This window comes from Clarias gariepinus, chromosome 6, assembly GCF_024256425.1.
Source record: "Clarias gariepinus isolate MV-2021 ecotype Netherlands chromosome 6, CGAR_prim_01v2, whole genome shotgun sequence".
Classification (NCBI taxonomy): Eukaryota; Metazoa; Chordata; class Actinopteri; order Siluriformes; family Clariidae; genus Clarias; species Clarias gariepinus.
Window position 1 is genome coordinate 13,025,616 of NC_071105.1, and position 26,145 is coordinate 13,051,760.

At 39.6% G+C, this 26,145-nt stretch overlaps 1 protein-coding gene across 6 annotated transcripts in view; it reads right to left on the reverse strand.

The window, feature by feature from the left end:
* lpp (LIM domain containing preferred translocation partner in lipoma) overlaps window positions 1-25,788 on the reverse strand; it is a 219,919-nt gene extending 194,131 nt beyond the window's left edge. For 2 of the 6 annotated variants that reach the window (XM_053498230.1, XM_053498224.1), the window contains exons 1-2: window positions 25,638-25,788; window positions 14,689-14,781 (exon numbers count right to left, since the gene is read on the reverse strand). The gene's annotated coding sequence lies outside the window, so the exon portion shown is untranslated. Of the gene's footprint in view, window positions 1-10,931; window positions 10,967-11,002; window positions 11,033-14,688; window positions 14,782-17,037; window positions 17,049-25,637 lie in introns of those variants that run through there. The other 4 variants (XM_053498225.1, XM_053498227.1, XM_053498229.1 and 1 more) reach the window with 4 other exon arrangements.
* Window positions 25,789-26,145: the final 357 nt, after the last annotated feature.

Genomic DNA, 26,145 nt, shown 5'->3' on the forward strand with positions numbered 1-26,145 from the left:
GTGATGGACAGGATGACAGATGAGGTTAGACAGGAGTCTCCATGGACTATGATGTTTGCATATGACATTGTGCTTTGTAGCGAGAGCAGGGAACAGGTGGCAGAAAATTTGGAGAGGTGGAGGTATGCACTGGAAAGCAGAGGAATGAAGGTTAGCCGCACCAAGACGGAATACATGTGTGTGAATAAGATAAACCCAAGAGGAACGGTGAGGCTTTAGGAAGCAGAGGTAAAGAAGATGCAGGACTTTACAGTAAGTACTTAAAGTCCACGGTCCAGAGCAATGGAGAGTATGAAAAGGAGGTAAAGAGGCGGGTACAGGCAGGTCGGAATGGTTGGAGAAAAGTGTCAGGTGTTTTGTGCGATAAAAGAGTATCAGCGAGAATGAATGGAAAGGTGTACAGGACAGTGTTGAGATCAGCAATGCTCGACGGCTTAGAGACAGTGGCACTGAAGAAAAGACAGAAGGCAGAGTTGGAGGTAGCAGAGCTGAAGATGTTGAGGTTCTCCTGGGGATAGTGACAAGGATGGATAGGATCAAGAATGAGTTCATCAGAGGGACAACCCATGTTAGATGTTTTGGAGATAAAGTCAGAGAGTCCAGATTGAGGTGGTTTGGGCATGTTCAGAGGAGAGATGGTGAATATATCGGTAGAAGGATGCTGAGGTTGGAACTGCCAGGCAGGAGGTCTAGAGGAAGACCAAAGAGGCAGTGAGAGAGGACATGAAGTTAGTTGGTGTAAGAGAAGAGGATGCAGAGGATAGGGTTAGATGGAGACAGATGATTCGCTGTGGCGACCACTGAAAGGGAACAGCCGAAAGACAAAGAAGAAGAAGAAGAAGTCGACAGAAGTGTGCGGACGTGCATCGTCATGCGAGATCACAACACCATTGGATATCAGTCCACTGCGTTTAATCCAAAGTTCACCTTTTTAATGAGCATTTCACTATAATGAGCACTGTTGATTGTTAAACCTTTTTCTTGATAATGTGCCTTGAGAATCCCAGAAAACTATAAACATCCATTTTCCAGATGATGGTTGACTTTTAAACTTTTTCTTGATCAGCGATTGAGGATGTTTCTGTTCCATAATCTGCTGTTTACTCTCAGGCCCGCACTGATGAACCCATGTCTCGTCACCAGTAATGATTCTCTTTAAGAAACTTTCACCTTTTTTAGAGTATCGGTCCAAATTCTGTCTGCAAATATCTGAACTCTTCCACGAGTTGTTTCGGCACCAACTCAGGTCACAAAAAAAAACACACACATGTATGATTGCTCCAAAAGACTTGATTCTTATTTTAAATCACTTAACATTTAAATATGTCTAGTGGCCTCCGTTACTCTGACCGAACACATCAAATATGTAAAAGGCACTCATGCTAAATCCATTGCATACGATTTCTGAGCAATATCATGGTGCACGGTTTTAAGGTTTACACGCTTATTTTATTCAAAGTAACACTGCCTCTGGTTCACGCACAGAGTGTGGCCCAAAAGCCTGAATTTACAGCCATTTTTCCTAAAATATTTTCTTTTTTATTTCAGATCCAATATGGCTGGATCTTACTATCCAATGAGACAGATGATATAATAGAAACAGACCTAACACCGGTTTCCCTAAGGGTCATCTAAAGTCGGATTTAGAAAAACTAATCGCTGCACGCTGCTCTTCTTTCGTTCAAATCGGATGTGGGGCATCCATTTTTGCTCACACCACAGTTACAAATGAACTGACGTAACACGTTCACACCTGTACAGTAGCCTTGAACGGAAAGCGCTGATAAGACAGTGTGAGCCAACAGATGTTTTAATATTACCAGTGTGCAGATCATTTATTGCTCCTGTAGTATTCAAATTACTAAATAAAAACAATAACTAGAAAAACTGTATAACGTTTCTAAGTAAGGTTTTGGGCGATGAACAGATTTAGCACTCCTTGTCATTGACTGTACAAGTCTCTGGAATGGTACTGCAGGGATAAATGGCATTCTTCTGACAGATATCTCTCCAGTTGGTGTTTTGATGATGGTGCTGAGTGCTCTGTCTAGAGCTCTTAGACCATTATTTTTATGCTTATCAAACCATTCAGTGACCCTTTGTCTTGTGTAAGAAAGACAATACGCCTGTCAGGGTAGACAGTTTCATCCAATGTTGTAATTCTTTGTAGTAGGTGAAGCAATCCCAATCCATGGCAGAAAAAAAAAAAAGACAACAGTTTTTCCCTTTTAATCTGTCACCTGTACATTGCAGCAAAAAAACAAACAAAGAAAACATGCAATTCTTGCCATGTAACCCAGCTAAAGTGTTTGCGATTAGTCAGGATGAATTCAGAGAGAAGTATCGCCAACATGGCATGCTGCAATTAAAACGTACAAATTACATACAACTATCAGCCATAACATTAAAACCACCTAGATTTTGGGTTCCCCTGTGCCCCGCAGGGTGTGACTCCGCAGGGCCTTTAGGGATGTGATCTTTTGGGTGTTGTGGGTTGCAGGGTGGGGCCTCGGTAGATTGCACTTGCTTGTGTGGTGCATCCCATGGTTGCTCGATTGAATTAAGATTGGGGAATTCAGAAGCCGGGTCAGTAGCCATGGGGTGTTTGTATGTGGCACCAGGTGTTCTGATGCCTTTATATTATTGCCAGCATTGATCTTTTTTGGTGATTTTGTGCCCTACTGGCTTTCCTGTGGGATCGGATGGGCTGCCCTGTTCCTGTCCCCCATGGACATGGGTGAGCCTTGGATGCCCATGATCCTGTCACCAGTTTGCTGGTGAATAGTTGATCAACCAGTGGTGGTAATGTTAAGGCTGATCAGTGTAACCCCCACCTACAAGTAACTTGCCCTTATATAATTAAGTTCAAAAGTTAGAGCCTCACTAAGCAAATAAGGAGCCAACACCGCAGAAATTTTCTTTAAAATGCCAATAAAGTCAGCAAAAAAGGCGATTTGCATTCTCTATAGAATCCAGAACACTTTGCTCATCTATTTAATAACCCATTATTGCTCTCAGCCTTTTTTCTCTCAATCCCATTTTCCTCTTTTGTGTTGTGTAATAGAAACAATTTCTATTAGTAGTGCATTTTAAGAAGACTTGAAATCAATTCAGAGATCAGATTCAGGGAAACTCACCAGCTACTGTTAGGCAGCTGGAAACAACAGGCAGCACAAAATGCACAAAAGTTCCCCCCAATGATTACCCAAGTTATACCCCCGGAAAATACACAGCTTTAAATAAAATCATTTCATGATCGTTTGACTGGCAGCACTATCTGAGAAAGTTAAAAAAAACACACACGTGTATGATTGCTCCAAAAGACTTGATTCTTATTTTAAATATGTCTAGTGGCCTCCGTTACTCTGAACGAACACATCAATTATGTAAAAGACACTCATGCTAAATGCATTGCATACGATTTCTAAGCAATATCATGGTGCACGGTTTTAAGGTTTACACGCTTATTTTATTCAAAGTAACACTGCCTCTGGTTCACGCACAGAGTGTGGCCCAAAAGCCTGGATTTACAGCCATTTTTCCGAAAATATATATTTTTTTAATTTCAGATCCAATACGACTGGATCTTACTATCCAATAAGACAGATGATATAATAGAAACAGACCTAATACCTGTTTCCCTAAGGGTCATCTGAAGTCGGATTTGGCCGAGAAAAACCTTTCCATTAAAGGAGACGATCATTTCTACATGCCACATTATCAGTTCTGATACATTCAGAAACGTTCGCCATTCTTGTATTCCGCATATGTGCGAGCGCCGAGAAGATTTGCTGTCAAGGACGCAGTCGCTACAGTAACCTGCAAAACTGAAAAGTTAAATAATAATGTCTAAAAACAAGAGGGGAAATGTGCACCTCTCACTTCCTGATTTCTACTCGGTCATTGGAGGAACAGTTGAAACTAAATGGCCTGCATGATGAACTATAGAACGCAAATGTACAGCTGAACTACTGAACTTCCCTAAAATAATCTTTACTTAAGCCAGGATTCATCAGACTTCTGCTTTTTCGGGACCATAACTGTAGTAAGCAGGAACCACATAAACTAGCCTTATTTTTCTTTCATTAATAATATAGAGTCTGGATCGACAACCTTGAACTTTGTGGCTGCTGGGCCCCCTTATGCAAGGCAGGCTATGATACAATGACAACCTGTGAGATCGGCTCAGATGGACAGCCCTATTTTCCCCATGATGATCCTATCATCATTTTACTGGTATATAAATAATAATCTATATTATTTAATTCACCCTGTGGTGGTATTATTGTTATGGCTAATTAGGGTATATTCCATTGAAAATCTTTAAAGCTACTGGGGATAAGGTTAACGTGTTACGCATAATGAGGCCTCAGATTTTTTCCACATTTGACACAAAGACATCGATTAAAGCCAAACTGTATAGGATTCTTTTATAAGCATATGATTATTAAGTCGGTAAACAATATAATCTGATGCTCCCAAGTTTGTGTGAGTCACCCGGACAATCCTGGAACAGTAAAATAGTACTTCACAGTCAGAGCAGGATTAGTGTGTGTTGAAAGTTGCAGAAGATTTGCATGTTTACATCATCATCGTGCCCCAACCTCAGACACGAAAGAAGAAGTCTGCTACCTGCTCACTGGGAGGAGCCACAAACAATAGCATATATATTGTAGGAAGAATAAGGTCAGAGGTTTTTCTTTCCTCGCTGAACAGATGATAGATAGCTGTGGACTTTGGATCTAAAGGAATTAGGAAAATATGAAATCAGAATAGTTTGTTAATATGTTTCTCTGTATTTTATTTTTTTTTATTCTAACGAGCCCCAAAGAGACACAGGTCTCGGGGAAAGCCCCTACATGCAACCCTGTGGTCTAGTGCACACCATGAGATAACAGAGGAGTTTTTTCTTTCAGCCAGGGCTTATATTTTTAGCTAGCTAACAAACAACGGTGACTCGTTCATTGATGTCGTTTATGCACATGCATGATGGGAGAATGCTTAATCACAATAGGTCACAATAAGTGCTTGATAATAACTGACTGTGGCTAAAAGCGGATGTTGAGCATTTCCCTACAGTGTTAACTGTGATCATGTGGACTATAAAGTCATTGTAGTCTCCAAACACTTCTGTAATAAGTAGATGAAGCACACCTATAATATACACTGTTACATTCTTCAGTACTGTCTTTCTACACCACTGGCATCAGCCCTAATTTTTATTAAAAATTTTTAGCCACATTTAAGCCACATATACATTACTGCACAGTGAAAATCTGTCTTTGAATAGCCCAGTGTAGGAGGCTGGGGTCAGAGCACAGGGTCAGCCGTGAAATGGCGCCAGTGGAACAGACAGGGTTAAGGGCCTTGCTCAAGGGCCCAACAATGGCACCTTGGTAGAGCTAGGGCTTGAACCGTCGACCTTCCGATCAGTAACCCCGAGCCAAATGATGAGGTTTGGGACGCAGCCTTGACTTCTATTTGTATTTGTGCACCCATAACCATGCATTAAAAATTGTTTGCCCATTTTCCGTCATCCTGTAGCTTCCAAAGTTGACCCTTAGCAGCAAAAATCACATCTTTAAATTGAAAACTAGAGACATTAGAACTGTACTCAGATCTCTGATGTGCATTGTTAAAGAGAGGGCACAAACAGATTCGTGCTAGAAACGTTCTTTTACCCGACACCTCTGACAACGTTTAAATTGTTAATTATTCATTGAGACTGAAGTCCACCTGCTGTTCTACTGTACTGCTGCCAACCTGGGTCTCCAAAAGCGCAGAGGTCTTTGTTCTCTCGCATGAAGCCTTAACACCAGTCAACTCGTGTCACTGCGGCAGCGTGTATAAAAAAAAAAAAGATAGAAACTGCCAATGAATGTCACAATTAGACATCTGAAGTAATCCTGTGAAGATTACTCTGCAGATAAAGAAAACTACACAAGGGTAGAAATGCACAAATTGCAAAAGTGGCATTTATGAATGCTTCTAAAAGCCATGATGCATGGCCTCTTTTATTGGCAGTGAAAAATTTGCAAGAGATGAAAGATAAGAAGCTGTGAAAGAATCTAAATCACACTATCATCAAAAAAAAAAAAAAAAAAAAGGCGAGCATTAAAGAGCCAGCCAGCCTGAAGCTAAACGGTACAGGCCTGCTTAGCACCGAGCCAAAGCTAATGGGATTATCACACTGCTCTATCGTTCACTGCGAGAACATTGCCCCTGTCAGCTACACAAAATCCCATTAACACCCCACCTTTTTCTGCTGGAACATGGGCTAGGGAAGAGCGTTCAAACAGATGAAGAGGCCGACGCTGAGCTAGAGATGACAGTCCTGTGTGCCCAAGTCATCAGACACACACCTGATACCGATACTTCAACATGGCACATGCTTAAGGAAGTCTAAGCGCTTCAAAACTCCAAAGAAAGATTTGCAAAAATTCCTGCCAACTTTCAAATTGTCTCAGATTTTTTCCCCCAAATACAATTACTAGAATAGTTGAGGTTTGCATCCTATTGTTATAAAATCAGGCAGTGTTTTAAACACTTGCACGTGATTGACTTGTTTATAAAGACTTGGTGGAAAATTCGAAGACCTTAGTAGCACGAAGCAATTCGAAGACCTTATAGCAGAATAAACTAAACCTTCGCTCATTATGAAATAAAAGCCATTCATCAGGGGAAGAAGAAAAAAAAGTCAAGAAGAAATGTGCAGCCCCCTTCCACCCCCCATCCCCAGATGTGGCGCCACTACGAGCTAAGCTTCATTTGCATTCACCAAATTCTTTGCCCAAACATGGGCCACTTATGCTTTAAAAGAGAGTTGGAGACGTGCGTTTTCCTGAAAGGAATGATAGGTATTATTTCTGCTCTGTCCAAACACATCAAGTCTTACCCACGCCAAAAAGTACTGATAGTATTCTCCGGCACTTCATGTACACAGACCGAACAAGGCCTTGTTCACGGGAAACGTTAGCGTTCAGCTGAGACGAGCAAACCTGCTGAATGCAACACGACAAAACACTGGGTAACTGCGCCGCTTCCTCCCAGACAGCAACTATAATAAACAGTGACCTGGAGATGATCCGCGTTGATAGGAAAAGTGGCAAAAATAGCACATGCACAAGTGTAATATGGAAAAAAAATATCATGCTCTGATAAAAGTAAAAACAAATCAATAGTGGGAAAATCAGTGCAACTTTATGGAAAGGAACGAGTCAGGAAACCTGTGCGGATCTACAGAGGTATTCAAGCCTTTTACAGTGACATGTTAATTTTTTTTTTTTGTTAACGAATATCAAAGAATATAAAAAAAGTACAGACAATTTGACATTATTTTAAGTAATGTCAGTGCTTAAGATGGAAAGAAATAATTTCATATGAACTGCCTGACTTGACCCAGGTAATTAAAGTTTTTTTTACTTTGATGTTTTTTTTAAGCATCTGCCTTTTACTTGAGTTTTCCTTTTCACCCAAAACCTTTTACCTTACTTGCTCCCTTTCACAAGAAAATTCTCTATTTTCCGCTTGCTACATTTTCATCACTACAAACATCTACAGTTATGTAAGTTTTTCAAAAGATTTACAGTAACAATATGAATTCATACCGACTAAACTTTACTAGACGTGACAAGTCCTTTGGTTGGTTTGTACAGTTTGTATTGAGAGAACTAGGTATTAACATTCCACAACTGTAGATTGTAGATTCTCTTCTTATTAAACTACGTAGCTGACGGTAGAGTGGTAAGGAATAAAGCTGTTCTTAGTGACCTATTTTTTCCCCACATTTTTTTGTTGAAAAGAAGACCAATTTACCATCAGTACCTAAAATCTGTGACATATTTGAGGCAGATTTTTAGAACATATTTCTTGTACATACTTTAAGTGAGTGTTTGAACTTTAAAACTTTTTTTTTTTTTATCTGAGTAACTGTGCTGTACCTTGTAAATTTGGGTATTTTTCAGCCATTTTGATTTGCACAGAAGTACAATGTGTAAATCAGGTAAATAGCATCACAATGTAATAGCAAGGCGCCTGGGACATCTAGATCATATTACTATCTTTGATCTTTAAAAATGGAAAGAGAGAATAGGACAGAAAGATTAAAATTTGATGAAATTAATGATAGAATTTAGGTTAAAATATACAAATTGACAGATTTACAAAAGTAATATAAGGTATCAACATTTTCGGATTTTGAAAGTTTTGAGATGGGAATGAATTCTCAATGCACGATGCCATAAATGTCGAAATAGACGATGAGTATGCACTTGGTCGAGCTGCGCACCTGACTTGCCTATTTCAGTCATGGGGATGATGGGCTCTTCCATTGTAAAGACTGTTGTCAGACTGAGTCGTATGCATACACCCAAATTTCGCCCCGGGTAACGATCCTTGACACGATGGGCCGGTCATCCACGACACATCGACCGAGTTCTTGACAGAATTCGAAATGATGTTCCTTCTGCTCCTGGGTCAGTAGCCTGGGGACGAACTTGGCAGCAACATGGCGTATGTTTAAATCACATGTGAGGATTGCCTGGAGTGTTCCCTTCGACACACCGACAATATAAAACCTTATGCATGTATAGGTGATGCGAGAACCAAACACCGCAGCTCATGACTGAGTGACTTTTTGGCTAGGACACAAACATGATCTTGTTCCTGAACCGAAACATGACTGTTTCCATTAGAGTCAACAAGCCAGCTAGTACACAGTATGTTATTACATTAAATTAGCTACCACTTTTTAACTTTTCTTGGCCACAAAAAACATGGGACTGAGCAGCACACTGGAGCTTTTAGTTGCCTGGTGGGCTACAGTAGTTAATAAATTTATGAATGCAATGTTTACTAAAGTCTGATTGCTGCTCTTTTTAAAGTGCTCCCTGTCTTATATTAGACACATGAAAACAGAGCAGGCAATCCAGATGGCCAACTTAAACCATCAATAATAAACCATATCTCTGTATATTTAATGTCTGCAAATTGGCCGGTCCAAAAAAAAAGAAAAAAAAAAGCACTTCCAGATAAACGTATGGCACGAAAAGTCCTCATGCCATGATCCATTAGTGTCCACTTGGACCTTAGCTTCTGGTTTTCAATAAGAGTACCACTGATCAAAGTATCCAACAGGTGCATTAACACAAATACACGTGGATATGGTTAGAAGGAACACGCACACAAAGAACAACTAATAGCAGGACCATCACAGGATCTATTAAAAAAAGGAAAAAGCAGCGCCATGTGTTAGCTTCTGAGAAGCAAGTGAAGAAAAGCAAACACAGAAAATACCATGTATGGTATGGCAGAGATGGAAATAGACAGAGGAGGAGGTATACGAAAACAGTCTAAAATTTGGACACACCTTCTTATTTAATGTTTTTTCTACATTAAAACAACACTGACGCCAACAAAAAACGTATGTAATTATTCAATTATTACTTAATGACGTGAAAGTCAGTAGATGCAGAAGAACAGAATCATCAAGTGTAGTCCCAATGCAAATGCTATGATGAAACTGGCTTTCATGAATTTCCAGGAAAGTTGTACTTAGACTATTTTGCATGCTTTCACATTGTGCAAGACTGTTGAACTTAAAGAAAACTTTGTATCCATACCATTGTCTTCTAATATAGAGTTAGACAGACAGACTCTTTATCGTCATTGCACAGTGCACAACGAAATTAAGTGCCCCTCCATATGGAACAAATAGAATGAAAGTAATAAAGGATGAATATAAATATGTAAAAGGGCATACATAATAACATAAGTGATTAGATATTGATGTTCATTAGAGATATTAAAACAGCAGAGATGATTTTGCACTTAACATATTGCACAAGTGAACAGCGTGACCCGGGAAGATTAAAAACATTTCACATGTAACAGCAAAAAGATCAAAAGAAAATAAGACGGTACAGTATTGCACATACATTTGTTTGTACAGTTTTCTGCGGTTTGGAGAAATAAATATGTAGTTAGAAATGTGAAATGTGTAGATGTGAGTAACATTCAAAACTTGCTCTGGGGCAGAAAGTGTACATAAGTCACTTTTTGTGTGTGATGTGATGAACCTGATAATATAGTGATATATAACGTCCTGCGATAAAAAATTCTTTATATGAATTACTAATTTGTTAAATCTAAAGATATTTGCCAACTATATTTATAGTATATACGTTTTGTTTGAAACCTTCAGACCTAAAGCACAAATGGTTTTTTATTGATATTATGTAAAAACATAAATGTTGAGAGAGTTACTGTATACAGTATAAGAAAGTGATCATTTAGAAATTGTTTATTATATACAACAATCAAAAGCTGCTTTTTAGTCATAAAAACAAACGCTGCCCTATTTTCTATTACAATGCATTTATCTTTTTCTTTTTTTTCAAACTCATATCAAATGTTTTACTCCAACAAGTTCGAAGTGTAAATTTTATAAATAGCATTGAAATACGAAGATCAGACCTGACGGTTAATAAACAGGAACCAAACAAAGACAACTGACCTATTACATCATTAGTAGGTGATTGAAATATTCAGTCAACCTGTTGAGTTAAAAAATGCATAGAAATGCTCCCCATTATACAAATACATCATGATGAAGTGCAAGCGGTCAAGGGAGGTTGCTCCATTCGAGCTAGTCTATTATACATGCCCAAACACCTCAGCAAGACTGCTATCTCCATACCATCACAGCAAACAATGAATGAAACACGTCCGATCTTACAGCCAGGCACTAACCACATCCTCTACCTCTACTCTTCTTACATTAGCTGAGAGGCAAAGTCAAACAGACAAACAGACAGACAGAGCGAGAGAGAGAGAGAGAGAAAATTGCTGAGAAGGTGAGACTAAAAGGATAGGGACAAGACACGTACAACGTTCAGGATTTTTGAAAAAAAAAAGTTATGTTCGGTACTCACAATGTATCCAGTGTGTGTGCGCGTGTGCGCGTGTGCGCGTGTGTGTAGCCTCGAGAGCAAGCCTTACTCACTATGGCTTTATTGAGGAGGATCCACAGGCAGGCCCTTATGCTGTTCAAATGACTCATATGCAGTCTTCCTCCTGCACTGTGTAGCCACAAGGAGGTAAACATTTCCAAATATGGAGACAAAAATGGGAGAAAGATTTGGGGGCAAAAACTGATTCGGCTTGCTCTCGCTGCCTGGAATGCCACTCGCTGGCCGCACTGGCCAAAGCCACTTGAAAGCCAAACGTGTGGTTCGTGCCGTCTGAGGAGCTGCCAAGTAAAGGCTGATAATTGCACAGGGTTATGAGAAAGGCAGTCCGGTCTAAGCCAAGTGGTCTTTAAGAACTGTAATGCATGTAAACATTGCATGTAAACACAGCCTTAGTTAATCGTGCAACCTGGGCATGACCGCAAACCCCTGCCAACTGCTGAGGCGCATCAGCCTAAATACATGCGGGACACATGCAGCGTAATCCACCGCCAGATCCTCATGTTGATCGGCTCAAAGTACCGCAATCATTGTCGGTTTGGCTGATTCAGCATAAATGTAAACCCACGTGTGCGCATGTGAGCGTGTGCGAGTGTGTGTGCTGCAGGACCTGGCCGACTATGGAAGCTGTTGCAGCCCTCATCAATCAAGCCGAGTGCTCGGCAGGCTACAAGCATAGCTTTTCATCAGGGCACAAAAATGTTTGGCACCAGAAGAAATGCCAAGCATCACAATTTTTCTGTCCGTGTGTGTGTATGAAAGAGAGAAAAAAAATATATAGCGCGAGCACACCTCTGTAGTCTATGTAATACTTCTGTCTTATCATCACTACTATTATTACTACATGTGACTGTATACTCATCATGTCCAAAATGTGGCTCGTCATCATAGTCGTTTATCTTTTTCATTCTGAAGACATGAGATTAAGCAAGCAGGCTCACACTGAGGAAGCGCAATCTCATAATGGTAAATGGAAATGTTGGCACACCCCACAGACGTGGCCGTTTATAGAGCAACTTGGATATACAGACAGAGGATAAATTAAAGGGAAAACCGACAGACCTGTTGTATTAAAATGTGTCCATTAAAATCCATCCGGTTTCTGCTACAATGAAACTTTTCTGTCCTGGAGGGTGTGGTGTCGTCCTGGAAGACCGTGTCCAGGTCCGTAATGCAGCAAGCCTCAGAGTTACCAAATCTCAAACAAAATGAACACCAATGGGGAAACCTCGGAGAAAAGTGTTAGATTCAACCACTATCATAAAACCAGGAACTGAGAAAATATCTTGCCTACGAATGGCGATAATACAGAATAAGAGACTTGTGGCATCAATCTTTGGGAGCATTGAAACTGTTCTCATGGCTTGTTCTTACACAGGCAATTCACATTTGTGTCATCGAGTGATCTGATTGGACGAGAGGCGTTTTACGACGTTTAACTCCACACATCACTCCGCATCACAGGTGTTCTAACAATTGTTAATCATACTTGTCGGTCGCCAGTATGGGTGGAAGTAGGTTGGAACGTTCCGTGTTGTTTTGTTCGTGGCTAATACGAACTACAAGGCTAACTAGCTTCTAACACGAACCTGAATTCAAAATGGTTCTCAAACCCTTGATCAAGGGCACTACTTGGTGTGTGGAAAAAGGGACTTAACATGCTAGCTTTCCGTTTAATGCTATTCTGGGTTCAACCCAGAAACACACAAGTTAACCTACTGTATAGAAAATACGTCTGTAAATACAAAATACATCTTTTATGTATCTCAGGACTGTCCATCACCTCTAGGGTTTAGTCTGGTCACCTTTTGCCTACATAGTACCAGATACTGTAAAAGTAGTGGTTATTTAGTTCCCCTGGTTGTGGAAGGATACGTACTCCCAGAGCAAAAGAAAACAGGTTCAACAAAGAAACTAGTTAGAATCTGTTGATGATAAATGCTGTTTGTAGAGCTGTTGTATAAAAGCAACATCACACTCAAGGGCATGCCGTTGTACTAAATATCAGTACGACTGTGAGATCTTCAGCACTTGGGCTGCGTTCTCGTGACTGAGTACGGGCACATCACCGCTGTGCTGATATTCAGTACAACAGCCCTTCCTGTAGTGCGATATTGCTTTAAAGAAAAAAAATAAATCTCATAGAATGCCTGATATAAACTTTAAAATCAAACAATCAAACATTTATTGTGTTAACTGCACTCTTAATAAAAATAGAGATCTTTTCATTTTCATTTTCCCCCTTGTTCTTTGTATTTAAAATGAATATGAAATGTGACCGAGGGATTATTTCTCTTCTGCCTTCGGTTATAAAACTGTCCAAATAGTGTTTCACTTTCGAGCAATGCTAAATAAAGACTTTCTCGACTGAAACCACAGACGGGGTTTTCAAAAGTAATAATAACCCATTTACAGCGAGGTTAAAGAATGTCAGATCGAGGGACTTCAGGTGATTAAGGACGCATAATTACACGTGGCCTGGCACTCCCTTTGAGGAGAGCTGGTCAGATAAGGGAAAGAAACACACCTTAAGGAACAGAAAGAAAAAAAAACCTCTATATGGGACAACCATTTTAGCACATCTAATCCACACACTCCGATGATGATGGTTATCAGTAACAAGCAAATGCAAGCCTCAGTGAGATGAAAACAATACACACAGTTCTGCCATGCCAGAGGTTTACTACATCTAAGACATTTCTACTGAAGCATCATCAGACATCATGGGTTTGTACTGATCATCACTTATATAATCGCAGAGCACCATAAAGACACATAATCACACACTCATTCACATCGTGGGGCATTCTGATGTAGCCAAACCACCCAACAGCATGTTCATGGGATGTGCGATAAACCCAGAGAGCACAGAGGAAACCCACAAAGACACCGGAAGAACGTGTAAGACTCGATGGCAGTAAGCCAAGCTCAACAAACACCAGTACACCATAAAAATACAAGGAATACTTATGCTGTACTGTATGCCATCAAATAACTGGTAGAATGCAGAACACTTTCAGCTGTATTCTCCACTTCACAATGTCGTATATAATCAATAACACACCAAGACAACCAACAAGGGGAAACATTAAATTATGCATTTCCACTTCATACAGTTTTACAAGGGTGTTCGATTTAAACCGGGACTTTCTTGTCAACGTAGCCGTAAAATCGTTTAACATTCACCGAAGACTTCAGGCACAGTACAGTACAGTGATTAGACTCTAAAAGAAAGAGACGCACCTGGCTGTGGAAACTGGACACACAATCATTCAACAACACTTGGAGATCTTGGGAGGCCAGCGTTAGGTTAAATAATTTATGGATTACAACTAGAAATAAACACCGGTTTTCCTCTTCCAACTGCATTCTGTTATTCTGCAAAATCAATCAAGAAAAGTCTTGATTTGACTTGAACGCGCCTCGTATTTCTCCTTCAAAGCCACATTTTTTTTTTATGTTATCCCTAGGTTATGGTTATGGTTAGGGCTTAAGGGTTAGGGGTTAGGAGCTTGTGGTCAGAGTGCAGGAACAGTTATTGCACAGCGACACTCAAGCAACTAAAGGCGTAAATCTTTCCTCAAACACAAGAATGGGATTTGAACACACAACTAGGCTACAGATGCACCGGCGGATAAACCTTGAAGCAAACAATATCATTTGAAACCACGGGTACTACGGATAGTACAGGTATACACCACATAAAAAAGAAAACACATACCTCTAAAGGTAAATTAATTCAACGGCTCTGTTCTTCCACAACAATCCAGCGGTGTGTCTTCTGGACTAGGCCGGATTAGACGCAGGTTGGAATCTGATGACCAATAAAAGAAAATGGATTAAATTCTATTTGAATGGATCTCTTTTCAACCAACAGAATACACAATCAAAAGCTAGTTACTGCCATGTGCTGCATTTAATCATTGATCTTACGGTGAGGAATGGATGATAGCATGCGTGAAGGAAAAGAAGAAGAAAAAGGAAAAGACAAAAAAAAAGATGCTATTGACTGTCAGTTAAAAGTAGCACCAGAGACAGAAAGACATGAAGACTTTATTCTTACACATAAACGAAGAGCAGAACAGGAGATGAGAAACTTAGCTATTTTCATCCAAGAAAACCTCACTTAATGGACAGCCCGTCCTTCCCAAAAGATTTCATATACGTAATCTCACAGCACGCTTGCGTACGTCAAAGCAAGCTGTTCTTTCATCACATCCTTAATCACCTCCTAAGGTACCCTATTTATTTCAATCATCCTACAGCTCATTCTATTTCGCTCGGCAGAGCAGGACTCCAGCTTATAACTATATGCAACTCATTTACCGGAAAAAAGAAAGGAAAATTTGTAATAAAACGTTGTTTGCTTTTATAACCATTAATGATGCAACGTCAATTCAACACATCTGTGGTTTGTTCAACAGCAAACTTTTTCATTTGCTTTGTCTGTGCACACCGTTTCTTCATATTCAAAAAAGATTGAATTTAAAGGCCAATTAAAATGTCGGTTTAGTCAGGGTTTGTTTTTTGTTCGATACCAAAAAAAAAAATAAAAAATCTAGTACAATAGTCTGATGTGTTCACACAGTCACAACCATGTATGCTTACAGGAAGGATGTCATGGTTACCTCACCACTGACCTTTTCGAAATACTGATAAAAATTCACTTCTGTTCATTTCCATTTTTTTTTCCTAACCCAATTAATTTCCTTTCAACAGTGGTTCTCATCCCATTTGCGTCTGCCTGGGACTCCTGCGAAACATAAGGTAGATTTTGCCACACTTCTCCCTCAGGGCTTCACCTGATAATACTACAGCAGGCTCTGTTTCTCCACATCAGGGATGCGGGTACATTCAACACCCTTTGGCTGTAAAAACCTACTAATGCTCTGAATGCTATACATAGCTACTGTACCTTCCGTCGTCAATCCGAGTATATATCAATAACTTTATCAAAGGCACAGAATAACATGACGCTTGACAAGAACTTAACCAACGTCTAGCTTATTCTATGTTTTTTGACACTTTTTTCGGCTCCTTTTATTTTACGTAACAATAAAATACCTTACTGTCTAACAAAATATTTTATGCATAAGTTTCAATCTTTTTGTGCAAAGTGACATCTAATACTTTCTCTCGGCTGCTCCAGTAAAGAGCTCGCCACAGAGGACCATCCGATCAGCACACTACGTAGCACAGATTTTCCACCGGATGCTCTTCATGGTTCAACCCTCCCATTTTCTAAGCGGGTTTGTGACCGGCACTGCATACAATGGCTGGGTAGTAAGGGGTGGGGCAACCCACGGAGAGCAGGGCTCAAACCCAGATCTTCAGATCCCCAAACCAACAACCTAGAGCCACCCTGAGCCACCTCAGCCACCACTCCCCTTGTGTAAAAGGACTTTTGTACTTTTGTATGATTTTGTCATACATTATTCTTTTATTTTACCCACTGGGTTGTGTGGTTTTTTTCAAACAATTAATCACTACCATGATAGCGTGAAACCATGATATTTTTAGACTAGGTCATCATACCATGAAAATGTCAACGATTATACCCCTAGCTATCGCATCAGTAGAGTAAGACAACACCCTGCTTTACACCAACAGCAAAATTTACCAGAGCGTTACTTGTTCAGATTTCAGGCAAATCTGATTTGTTCCACAAATCTGATTTCTAAGACTGGCTGTCCCCAGTGTGGTCTGAAAGTGATCAGATCGGTTTTGACTCTGTTCAGACCGGCGGCCCAAATCTGACACTTTGCTGACCTGTCTGCATTGGATCTTGGTAATGTTGCTGAAGGCTCACATGCACCGTGATATTTCCTTATACATCACCCTGTTACTGTACATTCTTTTTAGCTTAGTCTGTGCTGATGCATCTACCCAAAGTACAATCAGACATTTCATGTCGTCCTCTGTCCAGGGACTGCTGTTCTCCATTTCCATACTGTGGTTAAGCCAGGCGCTCTTCTTGAAAACACAGTTCATTTGGAAAATTTAAGGGTGAAGCTTTTACATACGTACTTAGCAGTTATATTGCCAAAAGCGGAAAAAGACCCTCCGTGACCTCGCTTTCTACAAAATACTTAATTTCTTTTATCATGTCCCCACATCATGTTTTAAATGAGTTTTCACCATAGATCCATACAATCCTGTGAACTTGAATGTCCATGTCAGCTTTCAAGTGATGTATTGAAATCTGATCCAAACAGGTAGAGCATCCAGACTGAGACACATCTTCAGGAATCCGATCTGAATCTGATTTAAAACTGCCTCTGATTTGCACATTCAGTGTGTTTGTAAATGAAAGCAATCTGATTTTAAAAAGATTTCAATCGGATTTAGGCTGACAGTCTGAACAAAGTGAGCTTACGAGTTGTTTGTTATAGGATTGCTTTAGGATCGTACTCACTAAGCTAACAAGTTGATTAACTTGTAGCATCACAGCCAGACAACTAGTTACATTTCCCTATTTTTAATTTGGGTATGAACCAAATTTCTTCTTATTATAAATTCATCATAGATGAAACTACACAGTTATTCCAATTTCTTTTTTATTGTTCGTATTCATCAGACATGCTTGGCCTGGGGTGCATAAACCTATACAAGGCTCTACCACCATCGATGCAAAACATTCTATACATTGTTTGCATTTAGGATGGGAGAGATACATGAATACAAAAAATGTGTACTTTTCAACCAAGAGCTGAGTTAGAACAGACTGCACACAGGCAAATGAGCTGTATATTGGATTATACAAAAACAACCACAGTGACCTTTTGTACACTGACCACTGTACTGTAAGACCCGAGGAGGGAAAGTTGTACTTGCGCTTACAAAGTAGCCCTCATTTCCACAACGCAAATTCTTCAGCTGGATGGCCAAGGTCAATACTTTCTGACGTTAAAGTTTAATGGATTGTTGGCCGCTTTCTGAAACCCCATTTGGAATGCTTTAAAATGATCGAAACTAAAGTATATCAAACATTATTTGATTTTTTTTTTCAAAAAATAAATCCCTAGAAATCCTAAATTAACAAAACCGAATTGAAGTATTTCTGCTTTTACTATGTTACTTTTAGCACACTTGTGCATTTAGCAATTCTTAAGCAGTCATCCATGACTTCCTGTTTCACTGGCTTATAAATACAAAGGGACACAGAAGCCAAATTTCCCGAGTTGTTCATCAAACAAAAGTGTGTTTATCCTCATAAACCATGGTTATAAACAGCCACAAACCTACAAACGGCCATGTCTGTTACGAAAGCAAACATTGAACAGAACAGAGCTGTAATGAACATGATCGGAAGTTGTAATGAAAGTGCTTTTTGACTCAACGTGCAGTGAGGAGGATAGTAAACAAAGAGACAACCATTTCTCCAAATATTACGGTTTGAGGTTTGGAGGAGATGACTGCAGTTTGGGGTCACTAAATGTCCACAATGCAGAATGAGACACTACCTTGGGGCCTATTTGGATAGGGTGCTGAAGAAAACGTTGTTGATTCATCTAACCACAAACCTAACAGCCTGGTGTTGGTGTGACAATACTGAAACTTGGACTAGAACCCTATTCTTTGGTCAGATGAAACAATGAAAGAGCATTGTTACATCTTTTTTCAAGGTTGGTTTGAGGTAGTAATAATAATTTAAAAAAAAAATAAAAAAAATAATAATAATATTAATAATGGTTATGCTTTCTACTGTTAGGTACAATGAATGATCCCTGATTTTGCGGGATGTTTTTTTCCCTCAACAGACCAACTTCCAATCAACAGAAAGATTGAATAGGAAGAAAATACATCTTGTCCGTCTTTTATAAGAAGCTATACCAAATCTGTAATCTTATCTTTAAACTGAAAGATGCTTCGAAATAGTTGTCCAAATCTGAACAAAACAAATGAATGCCCACAAAACCAAACTTCTGAGTGCTTGTTGCCAAGAAAAGGTATAGTCTCTTTCTTATAGTACAATTTAATACTAGCTAACACAAAGACATTTTGTTAGGGGTATTGTTACAGTAGTTACAACCACAGACTGTACAGGAAGTGGACAAACCCTAAGTGACATCACTAATAGGTTTTCTGAAGTGAGGATTGGAAGTTCAGCTGTAGGAGCTTGGGTTATCACCATCTTGGTGGGAGCTGAACCACCTAAACCCCCATTAACCAATAAATGGGTTGAAAAGATGTTGGTTGGTAAGCCTATTTACCTCAGTAAATACCACAAGTAAATACCACAAGTTAGAAATCTTAGCTTTAGCTTAGCTATAATGCTAAAGTGGCTAACATTCATTTAATATTAATGCCCTACACTTGTCATAAACAGGAAATCTACCAATGGAGATCTAAACCATTTTTTGTTTTAGACTGTAAACATGATTATTTCTTTTGTCAAGTTGGACATTTTACCATGGAGCTCTAGTTTCTCATGGATTAGCTGACTTTTGAAGCCGGCTAGCCCTAGTGGTCATTCAAAGAACTGCACGTTACTGCACTTTTTTTGCCAACAGTAATGGAAACCCACATATGAATTATATATTTTACCATGCCTTTCTTTATCCAATTCATCTTTTCTTTAGTTTTAAAAAAAATAGATAATGATGACACTTTTGTCATGGCTTGCAAAAATTCCTCCATACATGTGCACACTTTTGATCACAGATGTACTCCTTAAATGTAAGTAAGGTACTGTTATGCTGAAGCCTACCTAACTGTGCATAATAACTACACTGGACACTTGAACACTGAGTAATTAGGGTAGGAACCGAAAAGAGAAGTGGAAGTTATTTTGACTCACTTCTACCATACTCTGCAGAAGTCTTGAGACACTCCTCATTTCTTTATTTTTTGCTTCCAAAAGCCTGACTTTCTTGTATTTTTTAATGTAGTTGGCAGACACACTTTCATTGCAGTCAAAGCATACCTCCACAGAAAAAGAGACAAGAACACACACAGAACATTATCGGTCATGGACTGGCCTCACCAAAGACTGCATCTCAACATTATTGAAGGAGTGTGGGATCATCTTGACAGAAAATCGAAGAAAAGGCAGCAAACATCCAAAGAAACACTTTGGAATTTTTTTTCAAGAAGCCTAGAGAACTATTCCTGATTGCTTAAGATTGCTTGAAAAAAGCTTGCCTGGGAGACTTTAGTCTGTGTTAAAAAATAATGGTACATGCATGTTTTCACATGTTGCAGTAAATCACTGTACCTTTGTATACTGTCTCATTATCCTGACCAAATATAAAGAACTGAGGGGGAGGGTCAGATTTTTGCATAGTACCATAATGTCAAACAAATAATATGTAAATACACTACTACTACTACTAATAATAATAATAATATGAAAGGGTCAAAACCAGGTAAAACCGGGAATTTTAATCGTGCAGAATAACAGAATACGGTTATGAGAATAATAAAATAAAACTTTAATTCTTTCTATAGAATCCACTGCTACACTAATGAACTTATCGCAGCCATTCACTAGTCTTTACCATCAAGAAAATTTTCTCAGTACAGCAGAGCCGTGATCCGGCTGCCTGCTTCACGTCTGAAACACTGGCCTCCCAGGAACTCCTTTAATGGTCCAAAAATGTAAAAATGGTGTGGAGCGATGTCAGGACTGTACAAGAGTCTGATCATTGTACTGTGCTTGAGTAGTATAATATTAATAATTATTATTATTATAAGTACAAGTAAGCATTAAACTCTCCATTAGCTGTGCCAGTTATTAATGGCTATCCACCAGCATTACCTTAAAACAATAATAAAACCTCAACAATTTTTCTCCTCAAAGAACTACAGTGTAGCCTATTTTTTTTTTTACAGTCATAAGGGTGTCTGATAAATGCTAAAAATTAATACAAATAAACTATTTAAACATGACAGTATAATCCATATTCAAATTAAAATTTGAAGCCAAATGAGTCAGCGTTTATAATAGTTGGTCTAATGTGTTAATGCACATTGGAGCACGAGGAGGATATGAGTGCCATGGCCAAAATTTTTATGAATACCAAATTTCTTGTGCAAGCACTCATACGAATAAAGCTGTTCATATCCGGCTTGATAAACGAGGCCTGTTGTCAATTAACACTTATATACTGACTAATGTAAATATATCCGGAAACTACTTTTAGATTACTTCATTTTCCTCATTCCGCTCGGGACATCTTAACAAATGAAGCACATTCACATTAAGATATGACTGTGGCTTTAGTAATAAAAATAAATAAATAAATAAAATACAATTATTGAATTAATTCGCCATCTCTTCCAGCAAATAAACATGCACTTCTGTTTATTCTGGAAGTGCACGATGATAGAGCACGGTGCTGCTGTACGAGATAAGGCTGTATTAAAATCACAAAGCGACTTACGGCAGCTAACAAAGACAGGCAGCCTCAAAGGCAAGACTTAACTTTTAACTCAAGCATCGGCGAGCCTGTCAAACACGTCGTTTATAACTGAAGGTTTGAAAGAAAGTCTACGTTCACTACGGTAATAAAAAGTTCAAACATTTGGTGCCGAGTGACAGAGAGATTCGGGTTGATGACTGAGTTCTGCTAGGGCCTTGATGTTATCGATTTGCGATTCACATCAAAGTGAAAGCCTGAATATCCTTACTGTATGGGGACAGATTAATATTTCAGCACATTAGCTACTTTAGAGAAGAACAACGTCTAGACGTGGCTTACTGAGCTGTGACAGAAGTGTTTGCGCTTCCCTAACGACAAAGTCTCATTTTTAAGACAATATAAGGAACAGTAGCCTCATGTAATGTCTAGTATGTACAAAAAAGTGATTTTTTTTTTTTTATATGCAACCAGGCAATTGCAGTGCATTAATACCAGACCTTACTGAATGATAGATAAGTCTTGGTCAAACACTTGAGAGTTGTAATGTGGGAAAGATGATAATGGTGCTGGCAATAAGTCATGCACAACGCCCTTTATCTTACTCCACTCCTAATGTAAAGGAAACATAAGAACCACATATTTATATTTATATAGTGGGGCAAAAAAGTATTTAGACAGCCACCACACCAATTGTGCAAGTTCTCCCACTTAAAAAGATGAGAGAGGCCTGTAATTTTTATCATAGGTATACCTCAACTATGAGAGACAAAATCCAAAAAATCACATTGTAGAATTTTTTAAGAATTTATTTGCAAATAATGGTGTACAATAAGTATTTGGTCACCTACAAACAAGCAAGATTTCTGGCTCTCACAGAGCTGTAAGAACTTCTTTAAGAGACTCCTCTGCCCTCCACTTCTTTGCTTCTTTACCTGTATTAATGGCATCTGTTATCAGTATAAAAGACATCTGTCCACAACCTCAAACAGTCACACTCCAAACTCCACTATGGCCAAGACCAAAGAGCTGTCAAAGGACACCAGAAACAAAATTGTAGACCTGCACCAGGCTGGGAAGACTGAATCGGCAATAGGTAAGCAGCTTGGTGTAAAGAAATCAACTGTGGGAGCACACACGCAGCCATTTAGAAAGTCGATCAAGTTTGCAATATTATAAAAGCCTGATCAAAGCATGCAACATATCAACATAAACGGTAACCACAACAGCTAGACAACAGTGAAATTAGGCATATGAATTAAATGTCAGTGGGTTAGCGTGACTCATATGATCGCAACCATCAGCACCTACAGCTTCCTGTGTCCTCATGCAGCGAAAACGTGCAAAAAGAAATAAAATACCTCTCAGAAGAAGCATAACTCCACCCTGTAAGGCATTTATATTGAAATAACTGTGATGTGCTTAGTGGTCCTGGTGGTAATTTGGTGATGATGTGTTTTCGCTGTTCGCTGAGACATTAAAGGCCACATGAAGCACTGATGTCAGAGCAGAATATTGCAAATACAGTAGCAATGGTATTTAAGAGGCGAACGGGTAAATCATATGGGTTTTATTCTTTTACTGATACTGTCGTCTTGAAAAACAAAGGAGAAGGAGCTTCTTTTCTCACACAACGGTTAACAGTTGAGACAGTAATCGATCGACTCAAAGTTCAAGAATGTAGTGCAGCTATACGGCGCGGTTATGTCTGAGCTTGGAAAAAATAAATTTCCATGGTACAAATGGTTTATCTGTCCACTCAATTAAAAGGGGTATGCCCCATGTTTTACAGTCAATCATTCTAAAGTATAGTCAGATTCTTTGAAATGTTGGCTACAGATGCACATTGGGGCCTCCCCTACACCTCATGCCTTGCTGGCCACACCCTTACGATCCTTGCTGACAGAAGTCACCTTCACACAAAGAGCTTTCACTAGAAATTGTGCTAGGGAGAGGCCCTTAACATGCCATCCTCGCTTGCCTCTTGTAATTCACGCAGAACCTGCCAACCATGTGTACAGCCGCCTCAGTTTGTGCTTTCAAGAACCATGCCAGCATTCTACAATCAGAAAGACATGATGTGTAACACAACAGTGTCGATGACTACTGGAAGGTACCACATACACATTAGAGAATACCTTTCTAAAACAATAAAGCTGTATTGCAATCCATTCTAAAGGGAAAGATAAACGGGGTACAGTATATGAACAATATATGTTTATTCTTCCATTCCATACCAGTTTGTCTCGTATGTTTCAAAGCAGTAGCGATGAAATGTGTAGTAGTAACAAAGCAAAAATGTAAAGCAAACATATCTGCAGCAGTGTGAGGTGAGGGCATGTAAAATACCCGAACTGAGAGCGCAGTAATGACAACCAGAGCCCTTTCACTTTCATTTACAGCCAAGCAGTGTGCAAAGATTCACTAAAGAATGACTAAAAATTGTTGTTTGTATTCCATTCAAATTAAAGTTCTTACAATGAATGAAGAGAGATCTGAATCCTAACACAAACATGAAATTCGGAAAACTTTATTAACCGGACCTTCTTAAATTTGAATTCAGGACTGCCACTCTAGGAGCTCATAAACCTCCCAGTCTCCCCAATTCACTACCAGTCGCGACACTTTTTCGCCCACACATCACATGCCTCAAAATGTCACACCTTTTACACAGAACTCATTTCACATCTGTGACTACCTCCTCTGCTGACTTAAAGGCAAATCAATAATGACCCCCCCCCCACCCTGTCTCTGTACCTTTCACCTAAAACTGCGAGGTATAACAAAGGTATGCCTCAAAGCGGTTAGCAATATTAGCATGCAAGGTGAAACAGACCAGAGTGTATAGATGAGCAGGTAAAAGAGCTGCACAGATAAACCAAAGCCCTGCTGCATTGCTCTCTTTCAGTAGAGATTAAGCAAGGGATAAATCCCACATGTGCCACACCCATTATGGCACAAATAAACCTGTCCTATGGCACTATAGGTAAGGGAGAAACCATCTATTCATCCATCCATCTGTCTATTTAGGAACTTTTGTAGTGGACTTTCAAATGGACCATGGAAGCCAATGGTGACAACCAATGAATCTATTCCCATTTTACGACTTGGTAGGATGTCCGGTCAACATTCACACAATTCAGGAACGCAATTCGGGAGCGCCAATTAATAAGCTAATCTTGATGTCTTTGGACTGTGGGAGGAAAATCTGAGTACTTGCAGGAAACCCACCAAGCACAGGGATGCACAGAGGCGGGAACTGAACCCGGATGTTGGAGTGCTTAACCACTGGGCCACCGTCCGCCAAGGTAGAAACACACAAGTTGTAAAAGTGAAGTAACGTTAAACTTAAAAACTTGGAAATAAAACATCAGCAAAGAAGTACCAACACTATACGGACAAAAGTATTGGGCCAAATCTGTTAACTATTGGTTTTAGGCGTTTCAATCACACCCCTTATCCCCAGTGACGGGCGATCTTCATCCAACATCAGCGCCTGACCTCATAAATGCTCTACAGAATGAATGGGCGCAGAAACACTCGCAAATCTTGTGGACAGCCTTGTGAGAAGATCTGCAAAACAGGGAGTAACTCCATATTGAAGTATATGTGTTCGGATACAGGTTCATGGCATACATTATAATGTGTGTGTATAAACTGTACTGATATAATTGTGGGATGTGATCTGCTCCATGCAACATTATTAAAGTTTGATCTGAAATGGGCATAAACACCATGCAACATTCTACAGCGGCTACTTAGGAACTAGTTGAAGCTTCATTCGGAAGCAGCTGCTTGGCTAATAACATTAGCATTTAGCTGAGGTAGTTCATTCGTGATGTTGATCCAGGTGAAAGTACGTATATACATCCGATACAAGACTTATGAAGTGCACTTTGAGCAGCAGGGTCTGGACCATCTGCAGTGCTCCTACACTTCCGCATTCTTGCCACTTTGTAAGCGCAGTATCGCTCCATAGGGACGGCGAGGCGTCTCCGGCTTCACCAACACCGAGCCGAGTCTCAGCACAAATAAAGCGACACTTCCCTAATGAGACGTGTATAAACGCTGCAGTTTTAAGGCAAGAACGAAATGAATGCCCTCCTCTATCCCGTGCAAAGCCCACGCCCTCCATTTTTAATCCTTCCCGTTCACCTTTTCTCAACGCGCCCCGACACAACGGTTCCGATTCGGCTCGACTGAACGATTCATGCAGAGAAAGAAACAAAGTAAAACACTTTTGACCGGATCCCAAACAAGCATGAAAGATAGAGTAATCAAAGCTTGAGTTCATTTCGCTTTCTCTTACCTCGCTTTCTATGAAATCTGGGTTTCAGATCCCACTTAAAGTGAAACAAGTTTTTTTTTTCCCAAATCTGGGAGAGGAACAGGCAGTGACGTCAGAGGAGCAAATTCCAGCCCCAGAAAAGTTGCCCATGTAAGGCAGTGTGTGGTCTGTAATAACTATGCTGCAATAATCAGTTCCCCATAAGAAGGTCAGCGTGACTGTGCAAACACATCCACACACACACACATTAATCTTCATGTGCACAATCTTAAAGGAGTGGTGCTCTAAAGTTGATATGCAGGAAAAATGCCACTGCAAAAAAGAATTTTGTTTGTTTGTTTTTTAAACGTCATAGTTTTTTGGAAAAGTGTACACCCATTTGTTCAATTAAAGCATGGTTTACTTTTTTGTTGTTGTTGTTGTTCACTTACTCACCGTCTATACCGCCTTATTCTGTGTACAGGGTTTTGTGTGTGTGAGTGGGGTGGTCTACTCCAAGAGACTTAGGGCATGAGCATGGGTGCCAATC